The following is a 12513-nucleotide window of genomic DNA, read 5'->3' on the forward strand; positions in this document are numbered from 1 at the left end:
TGAGATAACTTATGTGAAGTATTAGTATTAGAACGGAATTAGTATTTTCATAATACCCACAGAATAGTAATTAATTTTAAATACCGTATTCAGGTACTAATAATTATAGTTGTAAATTCGTCAGATTTCTACCACTATTTTTTTTCATTCCAAATTTAAAAGTTTCTACCGAAGATTTCAAATCTTAATTGTGACAAACTACTTTTAAAAAGTACATTTCTGGGGCTGAGAAGTATAGGTCACAAAATATTAATTTCACAGCAGAAGCGAAAAAGTGTTTGCAAGACAATATTTTGTTGAATTGCGTCGATTGTTTATTGACGGAAAAATTATTCACTTCCTGCGTTCCAGTTGTTCACATCTCAAAACGTTCCTAGTGTCCCTCGTACTAATGTAAATAAAGAAAACTATGATAACTCAATTTCGGCCAAAAAGTGACTTAGCATAGTTTACCTCTCAGCCCCAGAATTGGTACGTTCTCAACATTTCGATAGGACTGTAATCTATCTGTATAAAAATAATAAATCCACTGCCGCAGCACTAGATCTCCGACCCGGAACTTATGTATTGTGCTTGCACCTTAGGATATAGATAATGCAGGGTTTTGCGAAGTCCAACCCCTAAGAAGAAAAGGAGGATGTATTGAAAAAATTTTAACCTCAAATTTGACATTAACGATCTCCTTTTATCCGAGGTTGTATTTAAGACAGATTCTCAGAAATGCGACCCCTAAGGAGGTAAAAGAGGAAGGGAGTTGAAAGATTTTTGTTGTTCACCAGATCTTTGAAACTATTAAGGGTGGCTTCAAAAATTCGTATAAATATTCCTAATCTTATCATAGGGTGACGATAAGATGGGTATTCAGGAAATGTGACCGTAAAATAGGAAATGAGTTAAGCGTTTACGGAATTCCAGTAAAATCGAATTTAAAACAAGATTGTTGTAATCAGAAAAAACAAAATTGTACGTAGGCCTATATATCTATAAAATAACTATTTTCTATAAACCGTATTTTTTCTGTACGAAGAACAGGCATCCTGATAATTTTGCACACACTTTCAAACAAGTTTTTTTTTTTTTTTTTTTTTTTTTGTAAATAAATTTGATTAAGACCCTGATAATCTTTTAAGCTTATAATCTTGTTATAAGTTCTTGCAATCATGTATTGAGTGGTATTTATTTACAACACACAGTCGAGAGTAAATCATTTTTAATTAGTGATTGTAGCGATGAAAAAGATTTAGCTTGTACTTGCTGTGATCGTGTTAGTAATGAATGTGTTCCATAGAGCGCAGCACATGCATCGAGTAGAAAGCATGGTATTGCCATCTGTGGCAGAAACTGGAACTACCTCATGTAGATCCCATTCATTTTCTCAATATCTGAAATATTCTTTTCTAATCAAAATCCTTGTTTTCTTCTGTATTTTCCTGAACACCAATAGAATTTATTCCTGTATATTACATGAACAGTCATTACTATATTTATTATTTATTTATATTATAAATTCATGCCATTATACAGGACATTTGCTTCTGTTTTCGTTACTCTCTTGAGAAGGTAGACGGTTTGCCATATACAGTCAGAGGCGGACAATGGACCGGGCAACCCGGCCAACTGCCCGGGGCGCTACAGCCAGGAGGGCGCCAAAATGAGCCTCAAAAAGTAAATTTTATGACGTGTTTTCTACTGACTTTTTTGGTTTATGTTCTTGTAAACTATCGTCAATTACATAATATTTTTCCATTTCACCATGGAAGAATAGTTTCATAGTACTTGGGGGACTGTATCGACAATTGGAGACATGGCATGTAGAAGAAAGAGTGGAAGGGGAGTTAATATTGTTTATAGGAAGCCATTTTCTTTGTGAACTTTTCCCAGGCAATGTGAACTTTTCCCAAAAAGTCATTTTGAAGCAATGCGAAACGATAGATGGTTTGAAGAGCTACTAGTTGATGCAAGAGAAATTGCAGGGACTCTCGAAATGCGACCCCCTATTTCTAAATGAGTTACAATTACGACCACGGAAATCCAAACGTCAGTTTGAACATGAAGCCCCTGATGAGTGCATTGCGCATCTCAAAATTTCTTTCCTAAAGTAGCTTTTATTTTCATATTTTGGATCAAGCCATAAGCTCCCTAGAAGAAGGGTCTTTTCAACTAAACCACCATCATGATCTATTTGGGTTTCCATGGAGGATCCAAAATGATAACAAAGATTCCTTGATGAAAAAATGTGTTGACCTTCAGGTTGCTTTCACAGATGAAGAGCATTGTGATATTGAGTATTTCCAACTTCAACAGGAACTATTGGCTTTACTCTCTCTGCTAAAAGCTTTATTGAACAATTAAAATATTTGACGAGTAATCAGCTGACTGAACATTTCTCTAATGTATCAACTGCACTCAGAATTACTCTCACTCTTCCTGTTAGTGTGGCTTCAGGCGAAAAGAGCTTCTCAAAATTAAAATTAATTAAAAATTAGAGATCTATCATGTGCTAGGAGGCCTCGTGGAACTTCCCATGATGTCGATTGAGTTCGACATTCTTCAAGACATTGACAGGATACCATTGTCAGAGATTTTGCAGGCAAAAAAGCTCGGAAGGTTATATTGTAATTGTTGTGAAGTACTGAAAACAAATGTATTTAAAATTGTTTAATTTGTTGTTAATTTTCAGTAATAGTGGAATTTAACTTTCTATTTAGTTTTCCTTAAGTTGTATTATGCTCTTAATTATCATGCCTGAGGCCAAAGGTTGCAAAATTAGGACAACGATTTGTGTAAATTATTCTAGATTTTAAGATACTATTTTTATGGAAGAAAAATATATGGTTTACTCATAAAGTTCTCTAAATTGACTTCGATATGGTTTACTTACATATCAAACTTACGAAAGTTAGAAGATTTCTAATACTTGATAAAACCTGTTATTAATCTTTAGTCTTGTAAGAGTGTTCAGCTTTTGTACAAATTCATGAGATACGTTTTATGAATACTATGGACTTCAACTACTAGGACCTACATAAAAATGGTTGCGTATATTGCTGTGCGTAAAACATGTTCAAGATACGTGAAATGTATTTATTGGTATTTCACGTTATTAGAATAGATTGTTACATAGTCGGATATATGGTAGAATGACTCCTGATGTTATTAATATAACAAAATAATTTACAATACAGGGTGTTTCAAAAAGACACGGCAAAATGCAGGGGCAGATTCCTTACGGGTAGACAAGTAAAAACGTTCATATAAACATATGTCCGGAAATGCATCGTTACAGAGCTATAGCCACTGACACCACCTGACGGTGTGAAATAGTCACCTTCTGTCCGGAACTGTTTCCCGACGTATTACCGGAGTGTCGAGTGTGAAAGAATATGCAACACAGGTTCGAACAAAATTAATTATGCCGTTGAATGGTACAAGAATCAGAAAAAACACGCGCAAATAATGCATAATAATTGGTACTTTTAATGTCCGTATTGGAAAGTGCAACACTAATACAAATGGCAGTGAAAAAAGCAAAACGACACAGGTATAGTTCATATTTGGAATTTACTGTTTTGCAGCACAAGTGTTGGGGGAAGAAGCAAGCAAAATATGAACTAATGGCTATACACAGTGAAGGTTCTTGAGGAAAGTCCTGATGCCTGAGGTACCTGATGGAGACAGGTGAATGGTACCGTTTGAAGGACTGTTCTATTCTGAACAGAATGAGGTACAAAACATTACCCTAGAATAAATAGGGATTCTCAGGATTTTTTTTTATTATTATTACCTGAGATCAGGATCTCTTGCGGTGATCTGCTGCATTGTGGGGATCATTGGTAAATATTTTTTCCGTCCTTACTATTCAATGTAGAAACTTGATATTTTATACACCCATTTAGTAGACCCCTTTTGTATTTTTCAGTTGATTTTCAGATCTCTGCGTTAATTCAGGGAGGTCCAGAGGGGCACAAAATTTGAAATAATTTCAGGGAAAAATCACGATTTCCCTCAAAATTTCCCATTTCAAGAAAATGATAGGGAAATACGAATGGTACCATTTGAAAGGTTGTTCTATTGTGAAAAAAGAGGTATGAACCATGATCCTACGGTAAATAGGGAAGATGCTGTAGCCGCTTGACTAAAGGTCTAAAATTTACCTTTAAATTTCAAAAGGTTAAAATGGCGCTCTCCTCACTGTTTCTTTTAATGTTGCATGCAGTGGAGTGTGAAAATCTCTGCTATCAGATGTCAGTTTAGAGGGGGAAAGTAAAGGAGAAACAACCTTAATCCAATAAACAGGAGCGTGGTGTTCATGGAAGCTGTTGAAGCTCTGTCTTCACTGAATAATACATTAAATACAAGTAATGCAATAATGATTTAAGAATAATACTTTATATTTTTTACTTTAAGGATAGTGCAATGATAATGATAGCATTCCCCTAAGTAGAAAATCACACTACGACACTGCTAAGAAGTATCTTGAAGTTAATCAGCTATCATACTATATAGAAAATGTATAATCCGTTTTCTTACCTAATTCAAAAAGCGTACTTGAACACTTTCCCCTTTACACCTTAAACGGCACCCTAAAGCTTTCTTTATGTGTATGAGGTGCCGCTGGCAACACTGTACGTTCTTCTGTGCACAGAACCTCCCACTAGTCCTGCCCAGTGATTTCAAGTTTTTTTCTTTTTTCTTTATTTTTCTTTTTTCTTTTCTTTTCTTTTTCTTTCTTTTTTTTGTCAGCGTTTATTATCTGGATATCCCTTGTATATGGACTGTGAGTCACAATGTAGTCTCATTTCAGAAAGAACGGAAAGGAGCAGAGAGAAAGACTGTTTTTTTTCTTGGCCTCTTTCTCCGTAGATCTCTAAGAAACATATTAAGAACAATCATTTAAATTAAGTAGTAGGTCGCTCGCTGCGAACTCGTCGAGAAGAATGACTGTGAGAGGTTTTCACGTTCACAGAAAGCCGATGAAACAAGGAAATAAGGGTATATTCCACAATGATTAACTTCATAACAGACCACTGAATTTCAAACAGGTAATAAAGTAGGGACGCTTTGTGATAGGCGGGCAGTGTCACTCGCATGTGAAAATTCGCTCCAGGTTTGTAGTGTTGTAGTAGGGAAATCTGTGCCAAAGAAGTCTTTGTGTAGAGACTAAACAGAAGGAGGCGCCAAGATGAAGGAAGATTATATTACGAAGTGGAAACAACGTACCCATGATAAAGAGCATTGTATTATTAGACCAGTATGCGTAGTTGGTCCTCTAATCAAGCACTGTTGTAGGTATCATTAGTGTAGTGCGAATTAGCCTATACTGTGAGGGTTGATTTTACATTGTGGTTTCTGCATCTGTTAACCATTGGTGTATCTAGGATATTTTCTTAGGTTGTAGGAGCATGGACTTTCCTCTTACATTATATTCTAGCATCTTCTGCATTGTACTTTGCTTGACGACATACTCACCTTTTTTCCTATTATTATTAAGTATTCTGTCTTTTGACAGGCACTGGAACTTTTTTTAATGTAAATTTAGGCCTGAAAATATTTCTTCTACGTTTTTCGATCGTAAGCTTCCTCTTTTAACTCCCAACATTTTTTCTGTTTCTCAAATCATCTATCAGTTGTGCTCTTCTTCTTCCTATTCCTCACTTTCCTTCTATGGCGGTATGAAGAAGACAATTTCTTCGCAAGATGTGTCCAATCCAATTGGCCTTCCTACGAAGGATACTGGCTAGAAGTGTCCTCTTCTCTCCTATCTGTTTTAAAACATCTTTGTTTGCAGCTCTCTTTGTCCATTTTATCTTCTCTATCTTCCTCCAGCGCCACATTTCGAAGCTCTCTAAATATTTCTTCTCTAACTTCCGTAATGTCAAAGTCTCTGAACCATACAGTCCAATGCTCCAGATATAGTACTTGACCAACTTCTTCCTAACTCCAATATTGAGCCTGGTAGTTAAGAGTGATCTTTTCTTGTTGAATGCTTCTTTAGCTATGGCTATTCTTGACCTGATCTCTTTATTGCAGTAAGTGTCTCTCGTTAAAATACTTCACAGATACTTGAAATTCTCGACCTTTTCAAGTTCTTTTTGTTCTACTCTGACTCGTAAGAGTGCGTTTCCTCGGGATATCCTTATGACTTTCGACTTTTCGAGGTTGATTTCCTTTCCATATAGTTTCCCAGTGTCAACAATTTTGTCAATCATCATCTCCTATAGTCCTTCTTCGGTTCTAGCTATAATAACCATATCCTCTGTATACCTGATCTTGTTAGTAATCTGCCCTCCAATCTTAAAATCCCAAATTCCCATTATTGTTTCCTTCGTTAAACATTCACTGTAAATGTTAAATAATTGTAGATTATATCACTCTTAAAAGCAACGGCGCCGACTTTCCAAAATTTATGTGAGTGCATATCAATGGTGGGATGTATTAGTCTATATGTTTTCAGGGAAGTCTCGATATTTGATTGATTTATCTTTAGTTAAAATCTTTTATGTACACAATCATAAGTGGCTGTACTGTGATAAAGGAAAATTTAACGGTACTATAAGAATAAGTTGGGGCTGCCCTAGCTCAGTCCGTAACACGGCTGATTTAAACGCAAGAGAAAAGGGTTCAAACCCAGATTCAAACTGAAAATCCTGTGGGTGCGTCGCTGCTGAACGGGACGTTAAACTCAAAATCAACTCAACTGCACCAGGGTAAAGACCTGATCATAAGGAAATAGTTTTTTTTTTTTTTAAAAAAAAAAAAAAAAGCTCAAATTCAATATGAAAATACGGGTAGATTGACATGGATCTAGGATAATTCAATTAACGAAGATAACCATAATCCGAAATTAATCTGAACGAATGTAAGCTAGTAGTATCTATACTTTATTTTTTTTTTAAAAAATACATTTCAGTAGAAAAATGTACTGAATTGTCCGGATTTCTGCTGATGTGGCTATATGATAAATAGCCTTTTCTACTGATCAGCTAGTGTTGTGTTTAACAATGTCCCCTTCGGGAATCGAAGCTTGGTCTCCTGCAGAGTGAAGACGCAAACGCTAACCACTTTATCACGAAAGAGTTTTAAATAGATCTGTGTGTCACAAACGTTACATGAGTTTGTGTGTTGACAATACTACACACACAATTAGATACTTAACACTTTGCTGGCGAAGTTCTTTTTATTGTTTTTCCAAAATTTGTAGAAAAGACCCTCGCTTCAGTTGCTTTTGTTTTAAAGACGTGTCTGAAAATTACAAAACTTGGTATAAAATACAAAGCAAAGGTAAGGCTATGCTTGTTATCCATCTTACCGTACACTAACTCCAGAGCGGCATAGCTCACCGCTCTCTCCAATGTGCTAAAAGCAGATGCAGTGTCTGGAAGAAAATATTTTGCAATAAAAATAATTAAATAAAATCAAGTTTTTCGCTAGAAGGTAGGAATTATGAGCACCATAAGAATTGATTTGGCAGAAGGTAGGATCAAATGTTGTGATTTTGCTTCTGCGGCAATGGACTTTCGTGAATCTTAGACATAGATTGAGGTATAGTGGCGGATTTAGAAGGTAAAACTAGGCGGTGGACAGCCATAACCCAGACTATATCATGAGTATATCATGAGTTTACTATAAACTTTCACAAATATATAAATAATAGCTTAAATTATTTTTGTCAGTCAAAAAACTGGGGGCCTAAGTCCCCGACCGTGGGCTAGATCCCCCTCTCGCGAAGCAGTTAATTAACTTAGGACAAAGTAACAATAATAATATGGTGACAGAAGGTAGAAATTGCTCGTTCCGCGTACAACTCCCCCCCCCAAAAAAAAAACATGAGACAAAGAGAATGAAAAATTCATCAATTTGTCAATGAAGTGTATACTTAATAAAACGAGTACGATTTGGCAACGTTGTACAGCTGTGTTGAAGGTCATGGACTTGAATGGTCATGAGTACAAAGTATTTTATCTTGCCACTAAATAACAGAGACCTTTCTTCGCTTCCTCTTGCAATGGATGGACCAACATTCTTCCACAAAGAACGAAAGAAAGAAAAAAAAACTACTCTTCTATCTCACCTGAACGATTCCAGTTTCTCTTAGCCTTCGAGGTCGCAGTGGAAGGTAGTTGACGCAAGAGGTTTTAGTTGTGAGTAGCAAGTGTTGTGAGACAGTGAGAAATGAGGTGTTTTGAGTATTAAACGTGATGATTACTATTTGTGGATTAAACTTTTCCTATGTACTGATGCTGATCGAGGCTAAACAGTTGTGGTGTTTATCACGATAACACTTATCTCTTCGCTGTGGACATTCCTGTGTTTCAAAGATCGCTTAGTGGCGTTTTGAATATTGAAAGCTTCTTTCCGTGTTGTAGGATAAAGCAGTAGCAGGTAATTTATTTTCTTTGTTCTTTTCCCGTATAACATTTTGTTAATATGTTTTACGTAAATAGAAATGTGTAATAGGTGTGGTAAAAAAAAAAAAAAAAAAATTTCAAAATTCATTTTAAGGAATATTAAAGCCATACGGAAGTGTTTTTCAAACTTTTTCTCAAATGAGAAACATTTTTAGATTTCCAAACTGTTATCCATAGTGTCGGAAATCTTACAGAACGGCATTATCGCCTGTGGGCAAGTATCAGAGCTAAAACGGTAAAGTAGGACTATATGTAGATGTAGTTTTTTGCAATTGGCTTAGCGTCCCAAGAATAGGTTCCATACCCCCGTTAACTCTATTCAAACCAGAAGTGGTTCAAATTAGCCATTTCCGGTTTCAACACCACCATAGAACAAACAGAGACGAGACGAGACAGAACAAAAAACGAGAAGCGGATTTTTGTAAACGATTCAGAGTCTCAAGGCAACATACACCACCTATCCACAACCCTCTACCAAAACCGAAAGTGGTTCAGATTTACTATTACTTCCGGTTTCAGTTCTGATTTCCATAGAACAAAAACAGTAAATGGTATCAAGTTGCGGTTCTTGTGAATCGATTCATTGTCCCAAGTATAGATTTCATCTGCTCTGTTAACCTTCTATTCAAACCGGAAGTGGTTAAAATTAGTCATTTCCTGTTTCAACGTTTATCGCTATAGAACGGAAAGAGTAACAGGTAGCAAGAAGTGTTTTTTTTTTCAAATGATTCAACGTTTCATGGCAACACCGCTAAAATCTTGAAGAGGGCATTTCTATACAATATACCCCCAGGTAAGAGGTAAGAGTGACGAGGAATGCGGGGCAGTGCTTAAAGTGACATCAGATGAGGTGACGGTATGGAACAAATATGACCACTTACAGCAGAAATTTAGACAGAGCCCTAAACACCACCCCTACTCCTGACATTTTTGCACAATTTTTATGTGAAGAATCTATAGAAAAAAAAAAGAGAGAGATTGAAATTGAGAGAGAGAGAGAGAGAGAGAGAGAGGACTAATATAGTAAATGTTTTACTCCCCACTATTATCAGCCTAACAGAAATAAATATTTATAAAATGATTTTGTTTTTCTAAGATTTTGTTTGAGCATATCGGTGATCTAAATTTGGAAGATCATGGATGGTACGTTTACTTAAACATCGCATTTATAAAAGTAACCAAGTAAGTTCTGTCGCTTTTTGTGGAGGTCTATGTTCAATTGGCCCTCACACCGTGAAGTGAATGCGAATGGAGATAAGGCGAAGGTCAGCTGTTGGTGCGGGTATATCCAACATACTACCTGGTTGTGGCAGTTCAGTTACATCGTGAACTTGCGTAACGACACTGAACATGGATCTTCCCAGCGCTGTAAGTTAGATTTTTTCTGGGGGGAAGCAATAACACGCGTATATGGGCTCCCCTAGAAATTTTTTTTTAATTCTTGGGCCCCCTCTTTTCATCTTTCTCTTATCCTTTATGGGCCCCGGACCTGCGGGCCCTCCCGCACAGCAAGGTCTGCGGGGTCGTTAGTTACGCCCCTGGGCCCGTTTCATACATGACAAATTAATGAAGGGGACAATATTGATAAACCTCAAAGCCATAAGAATGAATATTATTTCTAGGGTCCCTAGCAATTGAGGCGAACAGTGGCCAGACATGTGAGGAACTGGGATTATAATTCAGTGTGAGTGGAGAAACCATTCAGAAGCACTTCCATCAACTTGGGAAGCACTACTGGTTGGGTCTATGAGTCCCACATGATTTGAATCCGGGCCAGAAGGCAACGCGAACAGACACCTGTGTTTCTTTGCTGTCTCGACTGAGGGAGGAGCCATTTCTGGACAGGGTATTGACATGTGATGGAAGTGGGTCCTATACGAAGCTCCACGGCACCGTCATCATTGCTTAGCATCTCATGAACCGGTTCCAAAGCAGCCGAAACCATCACTACACCAGAATGTCCTCCCGTGTGTTTGGTGGACTACTTGCGGCATTGTGCATCGGGAACTGCTACCAGCTGGTCAGAACATAAATGCAACTGTGTATTGTCAGCAGTTGAGACGTGTACAAGAAAAACTCAATTCCCTTGGAGAATTGCAAAGGGATTCTCCTGTTACGGGACAACGCTAAGCCCGACGTGGCTAGGATGACCCGGGACACCATTCTACGCCTTGGATGGGAAACACTATTACATCCACTATAGTTCCCGGACATTGCACCGTCCGATTATCTCCTGCTCCGTTCCTTGGGTAATCACCTTAGACGTCAGTTTAAATCCCCAGTAGAGGTTCAAAATGCACTTGATATCTTATTCGCTTCATCGCAAGTTCTATCGCGATGGAATCCATGGCCTTCCAGAACGTTGTAGAAGATCGTCGATGCTCACGGAGACTATTTTTGATCTTCCAGTTACGTTTTAGATGACATATCGATGTTCGAAGGTGGTGGGTGAAAAAGCGACAGAACTTTCTTGGTTACCTTTATACAATAACATAGTGATCCAACGTGGCTTTTAAGTCGATTAAAACAGACAAGAAAAAAAAACACATGCCCATAACTTTTTCGTCTTGTTTTCAAAGCTTTGTAGGCACTTTCGTCTCGTCTCTAGTATCTAGCATTTAATGATTCTTTCCAACCTCATTTCTATTTTCAAAAGCTCGTCTCGTTTCGTGGTCAACACTAATTTTCTTATAATTGTATACACAAGTCCAGACAACGTGAAAAGAATGATTTTAAATTAAAAAAACGAAAAAGTCAATGCCAGAGGTGGAGTCAGGTTAAACATTTTTGGCGGGCGATACGGTAGTTGGATTTTTTTGAAGGGGGATGTTTGGAATTGCTCGCACAAATGTTGAAAAATTCAAGAGCACAAATTCTGCCATTGAATAGGGTGATATGGAACTGTTATTTCTTAGGAAGCAGCAGCAACGAAATCTTTGACAGTACAAACATATTTGTTGACTCAATGTCAACATCGTACTTATTTCCATGTGTAAAATCTGCTTTTTCCTAAACGCAAACTACAATTTAAATGTTATTTTTCCCGGTATGCCATACCGGTCGATTTTCTAACTTTCGGATGCATAACTGGCTCATACCGGCTCACTTTAAGCACTGGGGGACGTCGTTTCCCCCACTTCCCAAAAGATTATAATGGGCGAAGATTATAAGCACGGAGGACGGCGTAACGTCATGCATCCCACTACCTTTTCTGATCCACTTTTACCCCTGCCCCAGGCCCCTCATGTGTGTGTGTGTGTAGAACGGCCTGGGTATATTCTGAACATTCGAAACTTCGCAATTTGTTGCTGCCAGAAGATCGATTACCGGTAGTCTTCGAAATACAATAATCATTGACTAAATATCCATCCTTAGGGAACATAAAGGCTATTAAAAAAAAAATACAGATGAATTCGAAATACTGTCAAGTTTATATTGTCGTTCTCAAAGATGATTTGTAGTGCTGCCAGATTTTGTCGTGGTTCGATGCTAAAGTATACGTTATGGCCGTAAGTCTCGAAAATTGGTTATCCTGTAAAATATTTTCAATATGAGTGAAGTCTTAAAATTCTGTCAGTATGTATTCTTGGTATCTGAGATCCCTTGTGATCAATTTCATCACTCAAAGTACTTTGATAATATGATATGCCAAAGACCCCAAATCTCGAGAATTGGCAAAAAATTGATATCATGGTATTCGAAAGAACCTGAAATTTAGTTGTCTTGATTTTAATCTGTACAAATTTCATCATTCTATTATGTTTCAAAATATGAGAACTCATACCGGACCAAAAATTTTGGATTGCTAGCACCTGTATTTTCACCTCACCTCAGTCCTCTTCCCAACTCCTCTTCCTTTATGTTTCTCCTTTTCTACTTCTGGTACACCAAACTTTCCGTATACCAATAATACCATGCTCCAAATTTAACTCACACCAAAAATCCCGGCTCCTTAAAAGTGCACAGTTCACGATAACCTCAAAGTCCTTCTGAAATTTACAGTAGACCTTCAGAATCGTGATTTACCGAGATTGACACAAATAAGATAACTAACATATTTTGTTGTGTAGCAGTGTACGTACTACTAGAATCAGAAAAATTAACA

The 12513-nt window shown here is 37.2% G+C and overlaps 1 protein-coding gene across 4 annotated transcripts in view; it reads left to right on the top strand.

Moving 5' to 3' along the window:
- LOC145672866 (breast cancer anti-estrogen resistance protein 3 homolog) overlaps positions 1 to 12513 on the top strand; it is a 420567-nt gene that overhangs the window by 240549 nt on the left and 167505 nt on the right. Inside the window, exon 1 of one of the 4 annotated variants that reach the window (XM_081742066.1) lies at positions 7961 to 8382. The exons of the other annotated variants lie outside the window; for them this stretch is intronic. The gene's annotated coding sequence lies outside the window, so the exon portion shown is untranslated. Of the gene's footprint in view, positions 1 to 7960; positions 8383 to 12513 lie in introns of those variants that run through there. 4 annotated transcript variants of the gene reach the window in all.

Source organism: Thermobia domestica, chromosome 2, assembly GCF_964235325.1.
Source record: "Thermobia domestica chromosome 2, izTheDome1.hap1.1, whole genome shotgun sequence".
Lineage (NCBI taxonomy): Eukaryota > Metazoa > Arthropoda > Insecta > Zygentoma > Lepismatidae > Thermobia > Thermobia domestica.